At 41.4% G+C, this 27,797-nt stretch overlaps 1 pseudogene; it reads right to left on the reverse strand.

Annotated features, from left to right (window-relative positions):
* Nucleotides 1-17,209: 17,209 nt before the first annotated feature.
* Nucleotides 17,210-18,007, reverse strand: LOC135875793 (CGG triplet repeat-binding protein 1-like; annotated as a pseudogene).
* Between the last annotated feature and the right edge of the window lie 9,790 nt (nt 18,008-27,797).

Raw genomic sequence — 27,797 nt, forward strand, 5'->3', positions numbered from 1 at the left:
TTTCCACAAATGAAAGCAGTTCATGTCTTTCTGCATGGGAATCAAATTCCTTGCCAAAGAATTTTTGGGGAAAAGATGTTTTAGGATTAAGTAGGTCAGGAGTATTTCATATAAAAGTAAAACATAGACATTAAATGTCTGCTGCAATGCACAAACTCACATTTTGTTATCCCTTCTAAAAATTCCAATTAAATAGCTTACTTTTAGAAAAACATTGTACCATGTGTTGCCATCTGAATTTACAGAAGCCAGAAGACACAATATTAAAATCCCTCGGGCCCATGGTAACATGAAATTTCATACTTTTCATTAATTAGTTGATCTCCAAAAGTGTGTGCAACATATGAAATAGAATATGTTGGTTAAGTATTAAGATACATGATTGGCAAACTGTACATCTTTATCACCTAATTGCTTTTGTTTCTGGCAATTTTATTTGTGCATTGTGCTGATTTGTAGAGGACATTGTCTGGATATAGTGTTAGAATTAACAGATATTTAGTATGTAATGTTCTCTCGTTGATTTAGTGAGTGCTCTATTTATTGTTGGTATGTAATTTCACAAGCGTTGCACTAAATAGTTGTAACTCCTGTTACATCAGGACAGTGTTTGCAAGTATTGTCTGAATTTATGAAGTATTGTTCTGTATGCCCTTTCACTAATATATTGTTTTTCACCTGGTTATAGAAAGGAAAAAGTAATTAGTGTTTGCCATTTTAAAAGTAACATTTAAAAATCAGAAGTTCAGTGATAATATAGTGTACCAGCTTTCTTATGATAGAGATAGAGTATCAAATTGTTTGTGTTTCAGTCAGTTAAATAATATATCTGAATGTCATTGTAGCAAATACTTTGTACTTTATGTGAAATTTGCATGATTTTGGAAACTTGTTCAATCAAATGTACTCCAGTAGTATAGAGGGAATAATAAATAAATTGGCATATTGCTTTTGTGTCTGAGTTTCTGTTTATTATAGTGATTGTTTCCTTATTTGACAGAAAAATCAAATCAAATGTACTTGAGAGGATGTTGTGATTAAAGCAATTTATGAATTTAATAATGATTAATGCTTTACAAACAAAGTAATATTTTTCATTAATAGAATCCCCTAAATAAACATCAAGGTACAAGAAAACATATTTGATCCATGGAATAGGCAAACTTGGATCATTTTTTAGTAATTGGTACATGCGTGAGGGAGGTCAACCTCCCTCTGCTTGAAAATATTCCAAAGTCATAATCATGTTTTTCATAAGTCACTTTGCTTTAGCTAGAAGTTTTTTGTAATGTGTTCCAGTCTCACTGCATCTTCAATCAGATTCATCCAGCTGGACCATGTTGGACCATGTGGTAATGGTCTCTTTTATCCATATTGAGAGAATGCATTTCTGTGCCAGAGTCAACAGAAAGAGGAGGTTGGCAGTATCTGTTTCTTTAGTTTTCCATTCCCCACATGTCCCCAGCACTAACAATACTGAATACTTGGTATGTTAACACCATAGAATTCTCTGAAACTTGTACATAAGACTGTATCATTTGAATTGTATATTTCCCAAAATATTACCATATTGTTGGAATTTCTTGTGTACACTATTATTTTTATGATGTCTATTGTCAAGATTTTGAGAAATGCTCCATTTTCAACTAACTTTACAGAAAACACAGTTTCATAATCTTTGCTAAACGTTTTGAAATATTTTTTGGTTCAGGTCCCTTTCCTATATTTTACATATCTGTGCCTGTACATCACTGATTGCCCTGTGCAACAACGTAGAATCTCTGAATGTAAAAGCTTTTTTTGGAAAGACAGTTACAAAAAATGTAAATGAGAGAGAAGGAAGAGAGGAACATCCTCCTCCTTGAAGACAACTTGGCAGTATTACAGAAAGCTACTGTCTATCTCGCAAGCCTTGTTATCTCTGTAACTCGTCAAATAATCTAATTGGAGCAAATGTCAGATGGTCTTCACATAATTTTAAACCTTTAATACTCTAGAAGAAAGTCTCATCTGTCAGTCCTCATGGAAAGCTGGGTCTTTCTATTTTGAATGAAATATGAGATGCCATGTTAAAAAAAGAACAAGACTTTTGCACAATATTTTCTAGCTTTCATTGGCCAACACTACTAAAGGAAATTGTTTGATAATGGACAATTGAAACAGTAGGAGCTAAGTGGATAGCAAGGTGTGTTTCAATAGATAGCCATATGCAGTCCTTAGTTCTTAATCTTCCACTATGCTAAAAACTAGCTGAATCAGTTTAGTAACTGGATCAATTCAGAAATGCTTAAAGTTCAGAAATGTTAAGCCATCTCCCATCTTACATTGTTGAAGCTGTTCAAGTGAGCAAAGCGATCACTTCCTTTGGGGGGGGGAAAAGTGGAATAAATAAAAAATAGCCCAAGAGCTTAATGTAGGAAACAAAAATGTGAAATCTGTTGACTGTGTTGGCTTTTTAATGGTGACAATTGTGCATATGAATATGAAACTTTATCTAGTATTCCTGTGGAAATTAAAACAACATAAATCTTTACTCACAACTGGATTATCTGAACAGTACGTAAATCTCTGGGCCCAGTTTTCAGACGTATTGAGTACCTGCAACTCCAGTTGAAGTCCTAAGGAGCTGGAGGTGTTGTAAACATCAGGCCCTTCACTATTTGTAGGTCTGTTCCATTTCTTCATCCTTCTAAATGAGGCTTCACTAATGCAAATGAGAATCGCATAAGTTTTCCAAAATACAATTATACTCTCCCACACAGATTTGTTTAACTAAAATTATGTAATTTTAGTTAATCTTTTTTTTTAAATTCTGATTTACTGCATATTGCCATCAGAGATGCATTCTTATGTACTTCAAAATGCCACTCAGCTGCCAAGATGGACCATTGTATTTATTATTTTATAGTGTCCGAAAACATAATAGATGCTTAACAGAAAACAAAGAAAGGCATGATTCCCATGCTCTAAAGAGTTCATAATGTAAATATTAATTGGGACTCAGCAAGTTGGGATGGTCAGAAGAAAGGAGGGCATGGAGTGAAAGAGGATGTGGATTACAGCAATACGATAATACAGTTGCTAATTTCAGACATGTATACACCATAATGGTTCAGTTGTGGGTTCTTTATGTATATAACAAATGCAAGGAAGGCAAGATATAAGATATGACAAAATTTATGGTGAATGAATAGATAATGGGGTAATAGTGGTTATGTAGTCAAATAAATTGATTTGGAAACACACCTTCATTCCTAAGCAATATAACTATTATTGTAGGCTTACATAATTATTGTAATCCTGAGCTGGTTATATGTGGGTTCCCAATGTAGCTCCTGGAACTAGCAGAATATGAACATGTCATCTGCAAGAAGAACTTGCTTATAAATGTTGTGTGTTAATAAAACAACAAATATTCCTGGTTCTCCTTGGAATCATACCTATAAGATGCTGTTGTGTGCAAAATGCCTGTAGCTCAAAAGAATGCAATTTTTTAAATCAAAGTATCTTATTGATTTTTACAGGTTGATCTTAAATAAAACAGAAAGGGGAGAACTGCCTCCATAGGGGGAAAGAGGAAAAAGGAGAAGGAAAGGGAAGGAAGGAGAGAGTGAGTTTTCAAAGATACAGGAGAGTAATAAAAGCAAAGTCCGCCTAGGACATAATGGGTGTATATAGTTGCTGTTGTACATAATCTGTCACACGTATGAAAATGTTGCAAAAATCTAAAAATAAAACAATTTCATATTCCTGAAACTTTTTATTTTTGTATGATTTCATTTCCAGGGCTACTAGCTAGCTCAGATGATTGAACAATCATGGATACAGGAGGCCATAAATATTCTCCAGTGTTAAAATGTGAGCTCTGTGACTTTGGAAATCAGCATTGGTGGGAACCCAAGAGTTCCATGAAGAATGGGGCAATGCTCAAAATGAATTTAAAAAAAAAAAAGTAAATGAAAACTATGAGAGCAAGATTATTGCTGGTATACAGGTCTTTTTATAACATCATTATTATGTGGGTAATTTCTATAGCATATGTGGTCCCTTAGACTGGCATCTCCAGAAGGCATCCAAGCCCCTATGGGTGTGTCTACAATGCAATTACAAACCCATGGTTGACCCATGTCAGCTGACTCAAGCACCTGGGGCTTGTGTTAAGGGATTATTTAACTATGGTGTAGACGCTCTGGCAGGAGCCAAGCTCTGAGACGCTCCCCGCTCACAGGGTCCCGTAGCTCAGGCTCCAGCTCAAGCCTGAATGTCTACACCACAATTAAACAGCCCCTTAACACAAGCCTCAGGTCCCTAAATCAGCTGACATGGGCCAACCATGGGTTTGTAATTGCAGTGTAGACATACCCATATTCTTAGTTTACATATTTATCCAATATAGACAAAGTGTGATTTATTTATTTTTGTTTTGTTTTGTCAGCTCAATTATTGAAGACCTGAAGAGGCTTTTTTTAAAATACTCTTGCTTACGTTTGACCATTTTTGTCATCAGTCAGTTTTGGGATTAAGCTCTGTAGCAGAGGTTCTTATTAAGGGTTCTAGATGTTACTGTGGTATTTCTAAGGAAAATAATATATGGTTATTTGGAGTTGCTTGCATAAAATCACAACCTTAATACACATTTAAATGTTCCGGGGTGTCTGAGGTTGATATTTGTTGTACAAATATACTGAATGGTAAGTGTGATACAGGAGATTTTTACCTGCTTTGATCCTGTATAAAGATTGCAGCACGCTGGTCAGAGACAGGCATAGAGATACTGACAAGCAGAGAGAGGGAGGATGAGAGATATCGTGAACAATTCACCCCTCCCAATTAGCATAACAAAGGTAGTGACAGTATCATAATGCTTAACTTTGCATAAAACGGTAGTTAGTTTTAGATTTGACATTTTAGATAAGGTATAATTAATGATAGTTTATAGCTAAACATGCAAAATGGCAGCCACACTGTTTTTGTATTAGAAACATCAAAAATGGAGGACACAGACTAAATTGACCAATAGCAGATAAGAAACGGGTGAAATAAAGTTCAAACAGGGATGACTCAACTCAACTCAAAATACCTGAAGGGAGAGGTTAGGAGGGGGATCAGCTCAAAAGATAGGCAGAGCTGATTGGTTGAATTGTTGCCACCCATGCAAGGTTGCTAATTACTGAACTTGAGAAAGCAACCAATCAGAGAAGGCCAGAAACTGAATAAAAGGAAACAGCCAGCAGGCTGTGTGTGTGGGCGCAAAAGCAGGAAGAAGGAGAGCAGAAGATCGAGAATAGCAGGAGAAGACAACAGAGCACAAATAGGAGAAGACAGCAGCTATTAATTGAGCGGAGACCACCATTCTGACAGAGCAGAAGGACCAAGATGGTTCAGAGGGACTTAGGGTGGGTCTACACTTACCCGGTAGTTCGGCGGCGAGCGATCGAACTTCTGGGTTCGACTTATTGCGTCTTGTCTGGACGCGATAAGTCGAACCAGGAAGTGCTCGCCGTCGACTGCGGTACTCCAGCTAGACGAGAGGAGTACCGCGGAGTCGACGGGGGAGCCTGCCTGCCGCGTGTGGACCGAGGTAAGTTCGAACTAAGGTACTTCGAACTTCAGCTACGTTATTCACGTAGCTGAAGTTGCGTACCTTAGTTCGAATTAGGGGGTTAGTGTAGACCTGGCCTAAGAAAGATCGAGTGTAAGTCTGACTCTCTGTCTCTTTCTTGAAAGAATGATTGGGTGTGTCTGTAAATAAAGCTGAAACTTGTGTTTGAATGAAATGCATCCCACCTATTCTGTGATCATCTGGCCAGCACTCGCAGAATGATATTAACTACTTTAATGCTCTTTAATGTTATGCTGTAATACTGTGTTGTACATGTGCATAGGGAATTTGTATGCTACATTGTAATGAGCCTAATGTCACATTATTGTATTAAAAGCCTCATGCATATGTATGAAAGGGTCAGTGTACCAATATTACAACATTGTATTTGCCATACAATCTGTGTAGTCTCTTGTGCCGTTTGAATGTATGATCTTTAAGTGCAATGTAAGTGTGCCTTACTACCTATTATATACTGTAATGCTTTCTTTCTTGGATATATTGTAACTGCTTATTTTCTTTCAATAAATAAGATTTTGTTTTCAAAGAATTACTGCTTGTATGTCAATCCTTTGAGTGGAAGGCTGTCTCTGTGTCTTCCCAAGGGTTAGCAGGATTAGCCTGCTCTGGGGAGTCCACTGCGGGTCGGAGACAACCCCCTGGTAACACTGTCGGAGAATAACAGAGTTCTCACTTTTTGTTTGGGTACAGCAAATCAGATACTTTATTTTCTTTCTCTCTATCAATTGCATAGAGGGAGAGAGCTAAGCAGGTCTCTCAACAGGTAAACAATTACAGCAAGCATTTATACCTTTTGTTACAGACAATAATGAGCAACAACTGCATTTTGTTTATACATAGGTCATTCTGATATCTTGTTTTGCTCACTAATGTAGACTCTTAGTCTACATTCCATATTATCTACACATTATCTACACAAGGTCGCAACAACTTCTCACACAGTTCTTTCCCACTCGCCTCACACATTCCTCGCTTCTACAAATCTCGCGTTATTAGGGTTACAGTTAGCCTAACTCTTGCTAACGAACTGTCATGCATTGCATCCCCTTCCTGTCAGTTCTTTCTCTGCTTCCACAACCCCCCCTTTTTGTACTACTAGTACAACAAACATTTTCAAATCTCTATTTGCATTAAATCTCGGAATTCAGATTCTACATCAGATGCTTCAACCTTAGGGGTTTTGATTGGATGTAATGACAATGCATGATGAGCATGGACATGAAAGTTATTACTATTATTACGTCCTTTACAACAACAATAACATACTCCTACACTAGCTAACAACAACACAAGCAATAACATTCCCATAGCGATACTATGATGGGGTTGTTGTACAATCTTAGTCATATAACACATTACATCATACTTAGTACATAAGGTGGATACTCTATAAGCTGTCTGAAAGGCATACTTTTTCAACTTGATATATATTTTGAAGCATGTGAATTTGCCCTTGTACTTCAGAGATTTTCTGAACCTCTGGTAACAGTGAAAGCAAATTTTGAAATCGATCAGGTACTAAACTAGTCCAATTAAAGGGTATCTGGAACCTAAGGACTACTTGCAAAATTCTATCTGCAGGCCAGTAAATAATATGATTGCCTGCAGTGGTAATGCGATTAAAATGTATGTCTTGCGATGTGGTGGCATTAACATATACACACAGCTATCATTAGCTTGAAAAAAATAAGTGTCCTGTCAGGGTAGTTCCTTGTCCCCTACCCTCCCAGCAAACGTAGTCATGAAGAGTAACAACTTCTCCTGGCTTCAGTTTACGGATACACTGAAGCTGTGGGGGTTGTAACGGCCAAAATGTCCATTGAATCCCTAACCCCATCCAAATGTCAGATGTAATCCCAGGAGCACTGACTAAAAATCGATTGGGCATACCAGGAGATCTAATTTCCCAGATGTCTCGGTGAATTACCCAATCCCACATGCATCCTCCCCATGGACCCGGCAGGATTCGGTATGTGGGAGACCATACCCCCCCCAACCGGTCCATATGCTTGGAAGGAGCACTGAGAATGTCTGCACTTCCACCCAGAAAGTCTCCAAGTATGTCTCCATGGCCACAGATCAGATGGTACTCCTGATGTGTCTGTAAGGGCAGTGGGCCAAGCCTGATGCTCTAGATCATTCCGAATGGCCATTAGCTGGTCATTCAGGAAATCCTGAATTTCTGAACATGCTAGATCCCACTGTAATGCCTTCCCAGCCTCAGTGATATTCAATACCATCTCTCTTTGGTGTAGTACTATACCACATCTGTTGGTTGAACACCTTTATGTACTTCCGGGAGGCATTGATATTAATTGCAATAAGGTACAGGTCACATTATTAGTCACTGGAATAATTTCTATGCAGGTAAAATTTCCAGTGGCAAAACAAACTCTGGGTATTTGTTTAATTGTTCACTAATTGGGTGACCAAATAACAATAAGGGCCTCTCTCATTTAACACAGTGCAAATTCCAGGAACATTCGCTATAGAACCCATCAATTGCAATTACAGATTCTCGGGGTTCACTGGTAGTGATATCATATACTTTTATCTCCACCGATCCATTCAATTGTTCGCTTATATGGGATATCCTGAACCTTAAAAATATATTTTTTCAAACAATATTTAAATAAATCACTAAAGTGTGAAGGCCTTAGTCATTGGTTTTATCAAATATATGGCATTGTCTGTATTTGGATGTGTTACAGGGGTAATAGTGTAATGGAGGACATGGCAGGGGCAATGGCAACAAGGTGCCTTTGGTACTTGTCATTTAAAATCCAATTAGGGAGGGCAATACATGCTGAAGGACTTATCCAAAACACAGGGCGCAGCCTGTAGAATAAACCCCAAAATCCAATCAATACCACGTTCCCAAGCATGGGTCCCACAAGTTCCTTCCTGCCAGTGTATAATTCTTTGTTTCTTCACCAGGGTCAGTTCTTAATGTCTCTTGTAGTCAGGAATCCCTGGACTTTGTGGTTTCAATGAAGCAAGTGTTCCTTCTCTTTTCCTGAAACAGTCATGGTTTAGCATCATACAGGGGAGAGGTTACTAGCACATCACCCTGTAATGGTTTTGCTTCTTCTAGGAAAATCCAAAGGCACAGTAGGTCTGTCAGTGGACAAGGGAGAGGTTACTAGCACTTCACCTTGTCTTTTTTCTTTTTCTTTTTTCTTTTTCCTGCTGTCCAGAAGACACAGCAGAGCCAGAAGGAGAAATAGGCTTATCATCAGTCGGAGAGTCCTCCCGAGGTGGAGGGGTCTTTTTACAGTGAGAAGCATGGGTCCAGGCAGGTAGTCCTTGGCACTTCACAGTGGTGTTGGTGGTTAACAGGACTTGGAAAGGGCCTTTCCAGCATGGAGCCAAAGCAGTCTTTCGTTGATGGACTTTACATAGACTCAGTCTCCTTGTTTCAATGAATGGCAGGGCTGCTAGGGTCTTTGGGTAGCACTTCTTTTATCTGTGAGAAAAGAAACCTAACACATTTCATTAATGCCTGGCAGTGTTTTGCAGATCTCATAGTTGCTTGGGCACATTCAGGCCCCCCTTTTCTTGGCTGTCAGCCAAGTCTTAGCTGTGGGTAGTATCCTTGGATGGGGCCAGCGTCTTATCTTTGGACTGATCTTGCTAGCTATTTTTTCCTCAGTTAACTCATTCTATTCTTTTTCCTTCTCCCCTTCTTGGCTTCTTTTAACCTACAAAGGAAACTTCCACTCTTCACTCATACACCTTTTCCCAACAATGAACACATACACATTGCCATTATACAGTACATTAGTCTTATTATTCAATGTATGCCATGTACACCCTTCCAGTAAAATAACTTTATTACAGAGCTTTGGAGCAACAAACCAGGACAAGCACACCCACTTTTGAGGAGTCCACTCGGTACAACCTCTGGTGTCCAATAGCTTTCCTCCCTCCCCAGCCCTCTGGCTAGAAATCTGAGGTAGCCAGAAGGATCCCATGGGCAATATGGGGAGTGGGTTAACCTTCCATGTCCTTGCTTCCAAAGACTGTTGGTATGCAAATTTTAACAACCATTTTTTTCAATTAAAAAAAAATCTGGCCAATGAAGTTTCTTTTTCTTACTTAAGCAACTGTATTAGACTTTAGTATATCACATTTTCCTGATTTATCCAAACACTTTGTATTCCAAGTTGAATAAAACAAGTATCTGCTTTTTGATTTAACCCTTCTATTTAATTTTGAACTAGACTGTCTTATGAAAATATTAAACCCAACAATTCTGGCCACAAGACAAACACCACAAGACAGGACAAAGAACACAAAAATAATTCCTATTGTACCAGTAAATGCATGGTACATTGAATGCTGTTCAGCTGGCATCCGTTTTCTCTGATGATCTGAAAGACAAAAGAACAGAGGTCTACCCCTTCTGGGTAGTCAGTCATTGCTTAATATATTTCCTTTATATACACATACTCTTGTTGATTTTAGACAAAACAGAGGAATTACCCCATATTTCCTTGTATTTGTTTCATAGGCAGCCCAGGTTTCAGTGGCTTCTACCTTATTAGTTAGAAAATTGCATTAATACAGATGCTTTCTGGCTTGCTTCCAGATCCAAAGCTATCCACAGCTTAAAGATTCTTACTTAAAAAGGGACACAATTAACTTTCCCAGACTTTTGATTGCCTTTTACTTCTAACTCCTGCTTTCAAACACCCAGTGATCTGAAAGAGACAACACAACCTATATTGGTAGGTTTGCATTTCTTTTACCTCTGCTACAATATACACTGCACATGTTCTGGGGAAAATGCACATCCTATCCACAATTCAATTTCCACAACACTAGCCACATCAATTTCTACACGAGGTGTAACTGTTTCTTTTGTGCTTACAAAATCTCTATGCACCCCTAGTAAAGTGACAGCTCGACCACACACAGCCAGGGACACTGTCCTTCTCTCTCTTTTTACCAGATCTTTTATCTGCTATTTTGTTACCCAAAAACAAATTCAAATCTTGTAAAGCATTAAGTCACCTTAAGGATTAAATGCTAAATACCATATTAAACAACACTAGTTTCCTGTGTCTGGCAAAAGTATTCTCGGTTTTTTTGCAACTTTAAACAATACCAATTCATCTCAAACTTATAAAACACAGATCCCACAAAAACCAATAATCTATTTGTCCCGGTGCCTGGTTTTCCAGTACCAGGCGCAAGGGAGTTAAGTAAATCGGAATGTCAAAAGATCCGGATTCGGGCCAATCAGTGCCCAGGGCTGGCCAATCCTGGGTGCAAAGCTGCAACAAGCATCTCTTCCACATTCTTTCCTGAACACCGGGTAAAGGCCATTTACTTAACATATAATTCAAAGGGCTATCCTTAGAGGGTTTTACCAGAGACCCACCCATCTGCCTGCTGACACTCTAACAGAGAATTACACAGAGAACAGAGGGAATTATGGCCTATTAGGATCCTATTACAGGAATTTCTACTAATACTGACCGCTACAGGGGACGGGACAGAAGGATCCCAATTCAACCTCAGAGCTTCATCGCACGCGATGGCTTCCACTCTGAGGAATTACGAATGAGAGGCTCAGTTCCGTCCACACACCTAACGCCCAAATGTATAAGACAGAAATTCATTAACCGGAGTCGCCAGTAACTGTCACCGAAATATCGGGTCCACCTAGCTGAGAGCCAATAACAGCCAGACAGGGATAAGGAAGAGTTGCTTTATTCAGCAGAAGAAAGGAGAGCCTTGCACCTTGGTACAAAGACTCTGTCTTACACACATTTTACCATTCCAATCTCTCTATCTGTTGCCTGCCCGCTTGGGCCCGATCCTGCTTTTCTCGCTGAACCGTCCCTTCCATGGGCACCGGCTTTTTCACTACCAATTTAGATAGGAGGGTGGGCTTCTCAACTAGCCCCCACCCTTCCTGGTCTCTTCTCTTAAACATTCTTACTCACAAGGCTACCCGAGTCCTCCCTCGTGAGGCTTGCCACTTGGGCAAAACACATGGCCCATTGGCGTTTAACTATTCAATTTTCTCTTGTGGCAAACACACTGCTGTTACAGCATATGCAAACACAAATGGTTAAATTCTGACAAGTCCCTGAAGGACCGGTACTTGCTTAGCCAGTGCTTCCTTTTCAGCCTGGAAGTCCTGTCTCAAGGCTTGCAACTTGCCCTGGGCGTAGGTTTGAGTTGCTGCCTGGTTCATGATCTATGCTCTTAATTGCTCAATTCTAGTTATCAAGTACACAACTCTTCCCTTTTCTCCAACTTCTCTATTGCCCAGTCCTGCTACGACTGGGGTAGATCCACCTGACACCCTTCCCGGTCAACCGGGGTGGAGAGAGGAATGCTAAATCCCTCTCCGGTTCTCAGACTTACTGCGGCTGAGAGTAGGCACACTTTCATACTCACACACGTACGTCCAGACTGGCCACATCTGTGTATAACGTTCAGAGAAGGTGCTGTGCAATCTCCAACTTGCTTCCTCTCTTGGGAGGGCAGTTCTTTTACACCCTGAGGTCTCCTGGGGCGTCTTTTCAGTGATTCCAGTCCAGGCCAGCTGCCTGTGGCTTCTTCAGCGTCCCCAAACCACGCCGGCTCCAGGGTCGCAAAGGCAGACTGTTGGATCTCACTGGACAGTTAAGCTTTGCAAATGTAATCTCAGCACTGTAACTTGTATTGCCTTTGGTTTGACTATGTCTATATTTTTTTCACAGCCAGCTGGGGCCGAAAGCAGTTTTTCTTTGTACTTAGCCTGGTCTGCATTGATTCTTGACCTTGAACGCAGATTAACTTTCTCTTTATCTCTGGACCAAGCTGAATTTCAAATTAACCCGTTCCTTTCCTCAATAGACAAATTGCTCCCATTGTGTGTCAGAGGCTTTTTGGTGATTAAAAGCTCCTCTGAGATGTATGATCTTATCTAGATTGAAGGTACCTTCTAGTGGGCATTGTTTAGATGAATTTTCACGCGTGTAATGATTCCAATTCTCTAAATACCTGCAGGTTTTAGTACCATAATGTACGTACATGAAATAAGCTGGGGTACCCTTAGGGGGTGAGAGGGAATCCTTAGACTGTCCCCCACCCATTTTCCAATCACACACACAGGGAGGATGCCCTGTCCGCTCTAGCGGCACATAAACTAAGGATCTCTCCCTACAGGGTACTCACACAGGAGAGGCTAACGAGGATGGCCACGACCCTCCTACACCTCCCTTCAGCAAAGAGCGTCGGCTAGTCTCAGAGAGACGGCGCTGCTTACTCTGTTGCATCCAGTGAGATGATCAGACTGTCAGTGGCTCACACGGAGAGGAAAAGGGGAGGGAAGATGGGTTCACACACTCCTAGACCCAGGTAGCCTCCTCGCCGGACGATGTCAGGCCGAGTTAACCCACCGTGGGTCGGATCTCCTAAAAGATCCTCTAGTTACCGGGCTTGCATTAGAGTAGTTCTGGTCACGAGCCAAAAGACTTTGCAGAGTACTTTGGGCGTCTTCCGGTAACACTCAATTCACACTGGTGTACACACACACCAAGGCCTTATTCCAGGTACTATTCCCAAGTACCTCCAGGTACTATTCCCAAGTACCTCGATGCATCACTCGAGGCGGTAAAAACCCCTCCTGAGGCGGTAACAACCCCTCAACACCGGTGCATACCTATGCACCTCGCATATGCATACAGGGGGCGGCAACAATTCCCCTAAGCCGCTCAGCATCTGACCTTGCTGCACAGTCAATAAGTTCGGATGGCGTGAGCCCAACAGGGACAGACGGCCCCACGGACAGTCCTCCTCCGACACCCCAATAGAGATTTCAAAAGGTCTCCTACCTCTATTGTGGCGCCATGGGGTTCAAAGGGGAACGATCCGTAGCAGCTGCCGGTGCCTCTGCGGGCGTTGCCATCCCGGACGAGCCCCCAAATTGTCGGAGAATAACAGAGTTCTCACTTTTTGTTTGGGTACAGCAAATCAGATACTTTATTTTCTTTCTCTCTATCAATTGCATAGAGGGAGAGAGCTAAGCAGGTCTCTCAACAGGTAAACAATTACAGCAAGCATTTATACCTTTTGTTACAGACAAACATAGGTCATTCTGATATCTTGTTTTGCTCACTAATGTAGACTCTTAGTCTACATTCCATATTATCTACACATTATCTACACAAGGTCGCAACAACTTCTCACACAGTTCTTTCCCACTCGCCTCACACATTCCTCACTTCTACAAATCTCGCGTTATTAGGGTTACAGTTAGCCTAACTCTTGCTAACGAACTGTCATGCATTGCATCCCCTTCCTGTCAGTTCTTTCTCTGCTTCCACAACACCCTGGCAATTACACTAGGGTGGGCCACCACCTTATTACCCCTTTTTGAACAAAATAAATTGGCAATCGATTTACGGTTATAGGCAATCCAGTGTTGGGATGCCTTAGGTCCAAATTGTGGGGTAACAAGTAATATAGCATTGATCAAAATACAGGGATCTTCTAATTATTTAAAAGTGACCTCTTAAACAAAAAACTAGGGCTGTCAAGGAATTAAAAGAATTAATTGTGATTAATATTACTGTTAATAATAAAATGCCATTTATGTAAATGTTTTTGGATGTTTCCTACATTGTAAAATATATTGATTTCAATTACAGCACAGAATACAAAGTGTACAGTGCTCACCTTATATTTCAAAAGAAATTGTATTTTTCAATTCACCTATTACAAGTACTGTAATGAAATCTCTTTATCATGAAAGTTGAACTTACAAATGTAGAGTTCTGTACAAAAGATAACTGGATTCAAAAATAAAACAATGTAAAACTTTAGAGCCTGCAAGTCCACTCAGTCCTACTTCTTGTTCAGCCAGTCGCTCAGACAAATAAGTTTGTTTACATTTGCAGGAGATAGTGCTGCCCGCTTTTTGTTTACAATGTCACCTGAAAGTAAGGACAGGCATTCACATGGTACTGTTGTAGCCGGCGTCGCAAGATATTTATGTGCCAGATGCACTAAAGATTCATATGTCCCTTCATGTTTCAACCACCATTCCAGAGGACGTGTCCATGCTGATGATGGGTTCTGCTCGAAAACCATCCAAAGCAGTGCGGACCGACGCATGTTAATTTTCATCATCTGAGTCAGATGCCACCAGCAGAAGGTTGATTTTCTTTTTTAGTGGTTCAGGTTCATCGGAGTGTTGCTCTTTTAAGACTTCTGAAAGCATGCTCCACACCTCGTCCCTCTCAGATTTTGGAAAGCACTTCAGATTCTTAAATCTTGGGTCGAGTGCTGTAGCTAGCTTTACAAATCTCACATTGGTACCTTCTTTGTGGTTTGTCAAATCTGCAGTGAAAGTGTTCTTAAAACAAACAACAACATGTGCTGAGTCATCATCCGAGACTGCCATAACATGAAATATATGGCAGAATGCGGGTAAAACAGAGCAGGGGACATACAATTCTCCCCCAAGGAGTTCAGTCACAAATTTAATTAACGCATTATTTTTTTAACGAGTGTCATCAGCATGGAAGCATATCCTCTGGAAGGGTGGCTGAAGCATGAAGGAGCATACTAATGTTTAACATATCTGGTGCGTAAATACCTTGCAATACTGGTTACAAAAGTGCCATGCAAATGCTTGTTCTCACTTTCTGGTGACACTGTAAATAAGAAAAGGACAGCATTATCTCCTGTAAATGTAAACGAACTTGTTTGTCTTAGCAATTGGCTGAACAAGAAGTAGGACTGAGTGGACTTGTAGGCTCTGAAGTTTTACTTTTTTTTTTTTTTGAGTGCAGTTATGTAACCAAAAAAAAAAAATCTACATTTGTAAGTTGCACTTTCAGGAGAAAGAGATTGCACTACAGTACTTGCATGAGGTGAATTGAAAAATACTATTTCTTCTGATTATCATTTTTACAGTGCAAATACTTGTAATCAAAATATACACTTTGATTTCAATTACAACACAGAATACAAGATATATATGAAAATGTAGAAAAACATCCAAAATATTTAATAAATTTCAATTGGTATTCTCTTGTTTAACAGTGCGATTAAAACTGCGATTAATCACGATTAATTTTTTTTAGTTAATTGTGTGAGTTAACTGTGATTAATCGACAGCCCTAATTTAAAGTATAGTACAGAAAACAAAGAGCCATCAAGTTTTTCTCATTTAGTGTTTTCCTTCTGCTACAAAGAATCAGATTGTACAGTGAAAAACTTCTCTCTGCATCTGCAGAATTTGATACAGCATTTATGCAATTCAAGGCCCGCTTGGTGATATTTGGAATTCTCTCTATCACTGAAAGCCAAAACACTTGGAGGTCTACAAAAATAGGTTGACTTTGAATAGCTTCAGGCACAATCTTTTCCCTGTACAATTTTTGCTCCTGTTCAAGTACCTCAGAAAAACCAGGTATTGCTTGAAAGTATTCACAGTGATCTGGCAGGATATAAACAAGCTTTTCAGATGCTTCATGGAATGCCGCTTTAAAGAGATCTAGACAGGAAAATCTTTTAACAGGAGATACATTTTCTGCCTCCCTAATTTTGAAGAACTCTGAGGTGCTTTCTGAAGGAAGCTCTAGATGTGAATTGAAATATATCTTAGAGACTAACAAATTTATTTTTATGAGCCCATGAAAGCTTATGCCCAAATAAATGTGTTAGCCTCTAAGGTGCCACAAGTACTCCTCGTTCTTTTTGCTGATACAGACTAACACAGCTACCACTCTGAAACCTGAAATATATCTGCAGTTCTTCCAGAAGGTCAAGTGCTTTACCTGCAAGGCTTCCTGCTCTCAAATGACAGATTTAAACTGAGAATTTGTTCACATTTCTGTGCTAGAAAAGTGTTCTGTACTTTCAACAATGCATAATTAGTTGGGTCATTCAGCATTTTCTGAGTAGTTTACACAGAAACTGGGGAGCTGCTGTTGCACTTTTCATTAAAGAACTCTTTGTAGAACTGAAAGTTCTTAGAGTGATACTGGACACCATGGAACCAGCTGTTCCAGTGTGTTCCACCTGGCCTAGGAGGCATGGATGCTTTGACATATGGAGAGTCCTCTTGTAGTTTCTAGTTCATGAAATGGAGGTACCTCGCTTTCCTACTACCAGAGTTGCAGAACATGTTTTTGAAGCACATTACAAATGTATCAATCAGCTGAAAAGGCTTTCTAAATGATTCACCAATTAAGTTAACAATATGTGCCAAACAGGTTATATGCACAGAATTTGGAAAAAGTGTAGAAAACACAGAATCAAAATCCTTTTTCATGTAACTAGCATTGTTAGTATCAATTACTACAACATTTTCATAATCAATCTGGTACTTATTTACTGCTTTGACTGCAGCCTGTGAAACAGTTGAGCGATTAACAGCATCTAAAAACACTGTATCCCCCTAAAAAGAGTTAACATGCCCACTGCAATCAGGTTGTAATGGTGCAAACAGTACATTCAGAACTGATCTTGCCTCATCACAACATTCATCACAGATAACAGAGATTTTCTTGTCTTTAAGGTTAAGTTTTAAGTTTTCCTTTTCTTTGAGGTACACTTCAGGTAAGTATGTCTCAGTCAGTTGTGTCCTACCAGGAATCGCATCACCATTCCGGACACTGCTGTCAAGAAATTCCCTCACAAGTGGGTGGTCAGTCTTTGACAAGGGGATGTTGGCTGTACATGTAACCCATGCTGTACAAATCTGAAAGTAGAAGAAGTTAGATAAGTCTTGAGTGAGCACAAATATTTACCATCCATGTAACATCTTTAACCTGAGATTAATACATTTATTCATATATTTAGTTCTGAATTTCTAGTTTTTAATTTAGATTTATAGTATAGTAAATAATCACATAGTCATCACTTACAAAAAAGTAGTTTAAAAACAGAGCTGTCTATTCAACATCTCAGAGCAAGTGAAGAGACCCCCATCACTATGACTGTTTTATGCTACTTATCTTATTTTTCTGTATTATAACATTATCTTATATTTCCACTCACCTACACACATTCTTTCTCTGCTGGTGTTTTTTCAGTGTACTTGTAATGGTCTTCTGACATTTATTTCTACCTTTCTCTTGAACCGCATCTTCCTTCGGTTTGTGGGGTTTTTTATGCAAAATGATCCACAATTACACACTCTCTGTCATGATTAAGAACAACATTGCACAATGTGCAAAATAATTTGTCCCCATCCGAATGCAGTTTTGTAGGGAATTCTCGAGCATGAGAAGCAGGTGTAGCTGTTTTTGATGTGTGATGTGAAGGCCGTTCACGTCAAGCAAAAGAACGAATATCCCTTTGCCCTTCGGTAACGTCAGTTGGACCTGGCTGGGTACTTTGGGAAGTGCTTGATTCTGATTGTCCTGACATTTTATTGACTGCTTGGTAAATGTTTTATTTGCCTTCAAAGTCTTTTTGTCTTTTTTTTTTAATTGGTAAGTAAATCCTTATCTGTAATCTAACTCCATTGTGCCATTTTGGCACAGGAAAAAAGTGAGAAAGCCCATAGATCTTCCTAGCTGAGGATTCCCTTACTGTCATTTATAATAAGACTCCTTTACCTCACTCTGGCAATGTAGGGGCCTTAAAACTTTCACAGGTTTTATGCTCCTGGGGGAATTGACTGAGAATGAGAACAGTTAACTAACACTAGGAACATTAACAATGTTACTATCAGGCAGGCTGGTACGTTTCTGCCTCAGGGAATGAGATCAATTAACCATCAACAGCAACTTTAACAATGTTACTAACTACACAGTCACACTGCTACATTTGTGCCTCAGAGAATGAGATCAATTAACTCAGGCAGGCTGCTACATTTGTGCCTCTAGCCTGCCTCATGCATAATAAAAAGTCCTACCCTTCCATGCCAGTGAGCTGCAGTAGTGAAGGACATAAATCCACACCGTGTAGAGGTCAAGCATAGGAGTTTATTACACATAGCGCTGGCGGAGTGTCACCTGGCTTATTAGGCTCAGAGACACTGTCAATCAATTGATTACAATGGAATATATAGATTTACCATGGGCGGGAGAAAGTGACGGGGTAGGTAGTTCCACACCCCAGGATAGGTTTTGCAGCAAGACAAGATAGCACAGTAGCCAATGGTTAAAAAAGTTACATAATGTCTCCACCCATGGTCTCAAGTTAGCAAGTTAACATTTAATTAATACTTTGATAAAATGTTATTAGTATAAAATATATATGTTGAATTCTGATTTGGGGTCCATAGGAATGGAGCAACTCCTTTGATTGTCCAACAGGTACATTCCTAGGGGTTAAAGCAAAGAAACAGTGAAAGCATATGGCAATAGAGATTGTCTCCTTTATGTCTTAAGGCAGGACATTGGTCCCTGGGAAGGGAGGTGGAAGGATGCCATATCATTATAGTGACATGTGCCAATTTTTCACAAACTCAAGGTTGGATCTGTGGGAAGACTGTTTTCCCTTCAGGAGAAACACAATATGAACAGGGATCCTTTGTTCAATTTGAAACATTGGATGAAACATAATTATTCAGTTATTGCTTCAACATCTGGCATTTCTACTGACCAAGCATATCTTAGCAAAGGCAATGTTGTCTTGTTTATTCTGCTTTTCTCTTAGCTGATCACAATTAGCTAGGCCTCTGGTCTCCAGACCAAACTCTGGACTTTGGGTCTGGAAAAGAGCTGGCACAAGCCATATACCAGGTTGTTATATAAAATGCACATGGATTTTAACCCTTCAAGTAGCAAGGGAGAGGGACAGAGTCTTTCGCTCTCGTGCTTGTTGGCATGCAGATTGCCAAGGTTTCTGGCATTTTTCAGGAGTTAGTTAGTCCTTTGATGGTAAAACATAGGGGCTGACCAGTAAAGGGCCCTGGCTTTCTCTCCTCTACACGTTTTGGAACCATGTGTTTGTGTCTTGTTCTTCAGTTCAAATTCTTTCATAAGTAACATTTATAAGTAATATTTTTAGTTATTCTGTAATTTTGAAATTCATGCCCTGCTCCCTGTCTCCTGGAAATACCAAGAGCCATAGGATTCTTACGTGGGAGATCTGTTTTCTAAATCAGTCACATGGGACTGCAGCTACTTGGTTAGATTGATATGAGCCACTTCAGCCAACTGGGCCCTGTATGAGAGACCTTCAAAAGACAAATTCTTTCCTCTGCTTTTGTGATATTGGGGAATAAAAAGAAAAGTGTTTGGGATTTTAGCCAGAAAATATTTTACATCCATAGTTATACACAATAACTTCAAAGATAGAAATGACTAGTTCTGGTGGTTGATGTCGTGCTCCTATTTCTCCTACATTCAGGGCACCCTATGGTTTCTCCAGAAATTCAAGTCCTGGGGAGAGGGCGAATAAGTGAAATCTTTAAGTTTTGGCAGATTTTGGTCCTCTGGCAACAAAGGTCTTATAGATATACTTGAGAGGTTGAGCAAAAAAATAATTTTTTTTTTATAATACTCATGGGTCTAACCTATGTCTCTTAAAGAAGGGAATAAGAAAACAGCACTGATGATTAAGTAACCATTACCAGATTTTTTTTTTATTATGTGAATCTAGTATGTGGCCATTACTAGAACTGGTTGGAAATTTTCCAATAGAATGTTTTCCCATCTGAAAATGACAATTAGATGAAAGAAAACTTTTGCGGAAACATGGATTTTGATGAGTTTTCCGATGGAATACAGGCAGATTTTGCCTGCCAGGCAGGTTTCCGGCAGAAACATGACTGGTTTCCTGCTGTCTCATCAGCCTGGCTCCTCTGCTGCCCATGTGAAGAACTGCCTCACGGTCAGGACCCCAGGGCTTCTGAGTTTCCACAGCAGCAGGGCAGCCTCACCACACAGACTTCCCTAGAGCTGAGGACCTCAGGGCTTCCAGACACCTAGGCCAACTGGCTCCCAAAGCTTAGGGAGCCAGCTCCCTTGAGAGTTGGGCAATCTGAAAAGCCAGCTGGCAGAGGAGTCTGGAAGCCCTGGGATCCCAGCCCTATGCCGTCCACATGGCAGGGCTATTTTCCAGCTTTGGACCATCGAGCCTTGTCAGGAGCTGACTGTAATTTACATGATTCTTGTCCATTTTATGGCTGCCCATTGACTATTCAGTGGTGTGCAGGAAACATGACAGGAATCATGGCAATTTCAGTCATTAGCTGCCAGAGATCCCAGGAAGCATCATTTATTTTGAAAACATCATGTTTTGGTGTTTCCAAATAAAATATTGCAGGATTTCAGCTACAAGATATTTGTCATGTTTTTTGGCTTTTTGTCCTGATTAGGACAAAAAAAATTCCCCAAACTTGGAAATTATCATAGAACTGGATTTTGGTTTCCTGGCCGCCTCAAGGCAACTCCTTCATGTTTCAAATTTTCTTGATGAACTCTTAAAATAGTGCTATGACAACTATGGCAATTTCCTGCAATATCTTTTGGAGACCTTATTCAATTAAGTTTAAGTATCTTTTGGGTTCATTGTATTAAATGAATGGTGTGTGTATTATTGTGGACTGGGATTGTGTGACCTCTTGAGGGGGAAGATGTGACAAATGTGAGACCTAGAGGTTCAAAGGACTATACCTAATAAGGTGCCAGACAAGAAGGACTTAGCACAAAAAGTGTTAAGAGGTTTTTTTGGGGAGTATATATGGGGGAGGTGAATGCAAATTTCCCACCACTGCTTATGCAAAAACCCAGCCTTTTGAAGCTATGCCCTGAGAAGTGGGCAATTATCTCTTGATCACCTGTTAACATGAGGCCAAGATCAAAGGCCCAAGCTAGATAAAGGAAACCCTGAACTATTCATGGTTGTTCTGGTTCTGAATCTGAGACAGTTATGAACTTGTAACCACAAGGAAAACTCAGTTGTGGGTTTTGAAGGTCTGACACCTACCAGAGCTCAGAGCTGGTGCCTTCTCTGTTTATGTGTAAATATGTTTTAGAAGGGAATATGAAGAGTGCTTTTTCAGCTGAAATGTATGACTTACTGCGGTAAGGAAGTGACCTATGCTACAGAGAAGTCTTTTTGTAAATAAGTAAAATTCAGAGGTTTCTGTATCTCATCATTTGAGCATAACATATATGCTGTTTCTGACGGGGAGGGAAAAGGAATAATTGTTCATTATAAGGCTTCAAGTACATTTGAGTTTCTGGTGATAAAAGTACAAAAACCAAGCTTGGGTGATTTGCAAATGTCCATCGAATCTTGAACTAAAAAAAAAAAAAAAGCTGTATGCTATTGACTATGAGGGACAGTGAAGCTAAAATGGAAATGTTGTGATGCCCTTGCTGCCTTCCCTCCCTAACAAAAACTGCAAGGAATTGTTCAGCTGAGAACCAAGTTTTCTTAATTTTAAAATATTTTTCTCTTCTGAAAAGTCTCACACTTTTTACTTAGCTAAAGGCAAAACAATGTTTTATTCTGTTGGCATAGGTATTTGTATGACACCTATGTATCTGGGCACCTTCAAGTATTCATTGATTTGTCCTCATAGTCTGGGAGATAGGAAAGTAGCCTCATTTTAGAGTCAGAGGACTTGGGCACCAGAGAAATCTATTAACTTGCCCAGGGCCACATGAGAAGTCTGTGACAGAACCAGGAATTGAATCTGGATCTCCTGGCTCCCAGTCAAATGCCTTAACCATGAGATCAGCCTTTCGCATTGACACCAGAAATCCCATGCTAGTTGTATAATCTTAAACCAAAACTAAAGAAAAACTACAAAGTGATCCTAAATGTGGGGAAAGCTTTTGGAATAATTCTGTGCTTCATGGATGATTTCCATGGCAAGGATAAGGGAACTAACATACATAGCAGTAGTTCAGCAGTATCCTCTTGACCAATTCAGATATTCAGTAGCTCAGTTCCTTTCATTCTGACCATGGAATCGCTAATTAGCTATGTATTTCATTTGATTATATGGCAACATTCACAAAAAAGTGGTCTCTTAAAATCCCATAGACACACACTGTATTGTTTTGACAAAACATTACAAGGAAGGAGCACTACAAATAATAGTGTGGAAACTGCATCCACTGTGGGAAAGAGGGAGTGAAAATCATTCTGTTTCTTCCAAACTAAATGGGGGTGGCATTTTAAATATGGTTGGGTATCTGATGCTACCTGGCTAATCATGAACTGTTTTACAATTCAAGACTTTGGGGGAGGGGGGGCGGGGAGGGAAGAAGAAGGAAAACAAAACTAACACAGACCAAAGAGAAGCTTAGCATCCAAGGTAATACTAATGAGGGAGAAACTGCTACTTGAACATACTCGAAATGATGTTGCTGTGGCTACATCTACACTACGGGGGGGGGTCGATTTAAGATACGCAAATTCAGCTACGTGAATAGCGTAGCTGAATTCGGCGTATCGCAGCCGACTTACCCCACTGTGAGGACGGCGGCAAAATCGACCTCCGCGGCTTCCCGTCGACGGCTCTTACTACCACCTTCGCTGGTGGAGTAAGAGCGTCGATTCGGGGATCGATTGTCGCGTCCTGACGGGACGCGATAAATCGATCCCCGAGAGGTCGATTTCTACCTGCCGATTCCGGCGGGTAGTGTAGACCAGGCCTGAGTTTCTCAACAGCGCTGTGTAAAGGCTTTCTAAATGAGTATTGTCCCTTTAGTATTCCCTTAGTTGCTAATCTTCTCTTTATTTTCTTTCACAACACTAACTTGAATGGGAATGTGGTGATGTGTGATTGGTTGGATAATGTCAATATGGTGCCCATATCCTGATGACAGTAAAACAGATATAAAAAAGAATCTAGCATCCTCCTTTAGAAATGTCATCATCTCTGTTTTGTATGTATTTGCTGGTCAGAGGTTTTACTTCTGTTTCACTGAAGTATAATGATTTGGCTGTAGAAGCTCACAAGACTTGGGATCTTGCCTGTAGCTAAAAATATAAAGGCCCTACAGTCTTTAAAATTGCATGCAATCTATAAAAATGCTTCAAATTATGCTAGTTTAGGAGGTATTGTATACTAATTTAAGGTCTCAGGTTCATGTTCTACATTGTTGTTAATCAAAAACTCATGCAAAAGCTACCCTGCACTCACTATACACATTAATAGATGGAATTGGCCCAAAGAGTATTTCCAGACTCCTTTGCAGCATTTTAGCCCCTTGATTTTCACTTGGCATTTCTTGGGAACACCACAAGCTAGATGGAGAAAGTTTCCAGGAGCTGAAAGCAGTTTTGTCAGCCATTTGGGTTGTGATGGGACCCCCTGGGGTAAAACAGAAATTGTGGGGCCACTGTGCCCCCTTAACTGTCCAGCCTGGGCTGTCTCTCACAAAGCTATGCCTGTGACAAACAGCAAACCCCTCAAGGTGCTGTGATCACTCTGCCATAAACATGTGAAGACCCACACCCAGCTAAATTGCATGAAGGCTCTCCAAGACACTCATGAATCATACAGCGAGAGGCACCATTCAATGAACCCAGCCCCCAGCCTTGCACCCCAGAAATATACTGTCTTACACTGCTCAAGCCTCCCTTGGACAGTGCAAGCTCATTAATTAGTTTGCCACTCCAGCAAAGGGTAGTGGACGTGCAACAGCCCTTGTTAACCTGAGCTGAGATTCCCCAAGCACTTCAACCACAACCACACTGTTTTAGGTAAAATATAAAACAGATTTATTAACTATGGAAAGATAGATTTTAAGTAATTATAAGTGGCAGGCATAGAGATCAAACTTGGTTACATAAGGAAAAAAATCGCAATCAAGATTCTACAGACTACGCAAAATTTGAATCAAACAGCTTTTCACACTAATGATGTTACAGGCAGATCACAGTTCTTCTTCAAGTGATGTTCCTATGGGTGCTCCACTGTAGGTGCGGCAGCGCCTCCTGCGCCTGGGATAGGAGATCTTCATCAGCAGCGCCCGTCGGACCGCACATGCACACTTTCCCCATCTCGCGCCATGAGCAGGACATATATATATATAGCGCTGTGCAGTCTGACTGCCCCCCAGTCCTTCTTTACCACCTTTGGTCTAGGATGGAATCTGCAGCAGAGCCCGTTCCTCCTTTTTTGACTAGTTAGATAGTGCCTTACCTGTTAGTTTTAGTGTAGTCAATAGTTACTTCATTCTTTTTGTCATCTCCCTTAAAAAAAATTACCTTTTCGTCTCCTTGTTCCCCATTAGTTTGTAGCAGAGGTTTCCATTTTCCCATTTCCCGCCCTTCCTGACCAGGAAGCTTTTCCCCTCACCTTTATGCTTGGATTTGCGGGTTTAAGAGATGTGTTTCCTGCCAGGATGCCTTCCCGGTAACTGACAGCCACACGCAGTGCATTCGCTGCCTGGGAGAGGGACATGTCCCGCAAAAGTGTACTCATTGCCACAGCCTGACTGCCAGGGCCAGAAAAGACCGGGACATTTAAGTAAGACTTCTGATGGAGAAATCATTGCATTCAGCATTGGACCCTGGCTGAATACTTCCCCTGAGCAGCTCTCACGCTCTGCTAGGTTGTCCACCAACCCTCATTTGGCACGTCCCTGTAAAAGAAAATCTCTTTCCCTCTGAGACATCGCCCGCCAGGACGCCATCCCCTGCAAGGTCAGTTGCCTCAATATTCTCAGAGATGGGATATAGCTCCAGAGACCATCCTAGTACATCCGGTACCAGAGCTAAGCAAACATCTAAAGACCATAACCAGGCAGACCTATAGCCATTGGCTTCATCTCTCGACACTGGAAACCGAGACACGAGACCTTCTAGACCGGTGCCCACTGTCCAGACCAGACCAACTTCGGGCACTATGGCACCGACATAACCACCGCCGACATTCATTTTGGCACCGTCAAAGCCGTCGGCACTGACCAAGTCCTCCACACTGAGCAAGTCTTCAACTCCATCTTCTGGCGCTCAAGAGACTATACCTTTCCCTTGGCACTGATACATGCGCTAGTGCTGATGATGATCCTCCCTCCTCCCGAAGAGTTCAGATACACTAAAGATCTCCTTGTATTTGATATGCCTGAGTCACCACTACCCTGACATGACCTCCCTCCACTTCCATTCTCCTCTCTGGAATCACACCAGTCTTCGCTTTCTCCTCCAAGGATGTGAAGCAGGGTGGACACCCGCTCCTGCCTGGGAAGGGTTAAAGCCAGCCCTGCAGAGGCTGTGGGAAAAGCTACGTAGGCTGATTGGGGAAGTAGCTGCAGCTGGGCCACGCCCCAATCAGGCCCAAGCTGGCCTGTATAAAGAGGCTGGGAGCCAGGAGCTCAGCAGTCTCTCTCTGCACTCAGAGAGAGAGAAGGGCCTGGCTGCAGGGAGCTAGACACAGGGTACCTGAGTGGAGCAGGGCTGGGGAAAGGCTGGGGAGCTCCAGCCTGGAAAGCCCCAGGCTGCGGCCTAGGAGAAGGCCAAGGGGTACTGGGGGTTGCAGAGGGCAGCCCAGGGCTAGGCCAAGGCAGCAGGTCCAAACCCAACCTTGCCGATGATGAGTGGCCTATACTGCAGTCTGCCCCAGGGAGCGGGGGCTAGTTGGTGACTGGCAGTGGCCTTATCCTGAGGCGAGGTAGGGGTTAGTGGGTGGGGGTTCCCCTGGGAGGGGAGACCCAGCGTGTGTGGGTACTGCCAGGGGGCAGCACCCAGAGCAAGGGGCACTGGGGTCCTGGGAGGGACACGGGAGCCAGCAAAGGACAAGGCGGATCACCGACCTGCAGAGGGCGCTCCGGTCTGGACAGAGCTGATTCCCCAGACGATCAGCAGGAGGCGCCGCAGGGATGAGTCCGACCCCTTACAGGATGGCACCCCCTTCCCCAGCGAGGCAGAGGAGGAAGAGTACTCCGTTCCTCCCTCATACTCAGGACAGGCACAAATGACATTGTCTACACATCCTTACTATCCTCAAACTCCAACTGGACCAGGGCCCTGGTATGGGCCGCCCTGGCTGCAACCCCAGGTGCCATTCCCTCCACATTGGCCATACTGGGATCCTTGAGACAAGTACAGAGCACAATTTGGGAAGCCTCCCATACAATAAATCTGGAGGCCCTCAGGCTCGCCATTTCCATTGGTCTCTCAACCACCAGAGGAAGATGTATGAGTAGATGATGAGGAAGAACAGGAGGAGGAAGTTCCACCACCACTCCACTTCTTCTCTTCTTCCCCTAATGAGGATATCATGCCTCCACCTGCTACTTCAAACACTTCCAGGACTTGTTTCACAGGATTGCAGATTCCCTCCAGATCCCTTTGGAGGAAGTGAAAGATGAACAACAATATAAACTGCTTGACATCCTGCACACATCCTCATTCTCTAAAATAGTCCTCCCTGTCAATAAGGCCCTTCTCGATCCCTTCTGGCAGACCCCAGCGTCCATCTTACTGACCTGCAAGTGGGCAGATCAACATTATATTCCTGAAAAAGGACATGGAATTTTTGTTTTCTCACCCCACCCCAAAATTCCTTAGTTGTCAATGCCATGCACAAAAAAGGATGCCAATACCAACCTCAATCCACCCCTCATGACAGGGACTGGAAATGATAGGACTTATTTGGGCAAAAAGCCTATTCATCTGCTATGCTCCAATTAAGGCCATAGAGATAAACAGTAATTGGGATAAAATACAACATGGTTTTACAAAAGGTAGATCATGCCAGACCAACCTGATTTCTTTCTTTGCGAAGATAACTGATTTTCTAGACAAAGGAAATGCAGTAGATCAAATCTATCTGGATTTCAGTAAGGTATTTAATACAGTTCCATATGGGAAGTTATAAATTAAATTGGAGAAGATGGGGATTAATACAAGAATTAAAGGTGGGTAAGGAACTGGTTAAAGGGAAGACTACAGTGTATCATACTGAAAGGTGAACTGTCAGGGTGGAGGGAGGTTACTAGTTGAGTTCCTCAGGGATTGGCCTTAGGACCAATTTTATTTAACATTCTCATTAATGACCTAGCACAAAAAGTGGGAGTGTACTAATAAAATTTGTGGACTCCTCCCCGACGAGGGGAGTAGCGCCAAAATCGACATTGCCATTTCGAATTAGGGTTAGTGTGGCCGCAATTCGATGGTATTGGCCTCCGGGAGCTATCCCACAGTGCACCATTGTGACCGCTCTGGACAGCAATCTGAACTCGGATGCACTGGCCAGGTAGACAGGAAAAGCCCCGCGAACTTTTGAATTTCATTTCCT

The sequence above is a fragment of the Emys orbicularis genome, chromosome 3 (assembly GCF_028017835.1).
Source record: "Emys orbicularis isolate rEmyOrb1 chromosome 3, rEmyOrb1.hap1, whole genome shotgun sequence".
NCBI classification, from domain to species: domain Eukaryota; kingdom Metazoa; phylum Chordata; order Testudines; family Emydidae; genus Emys; species Emys orbicularis.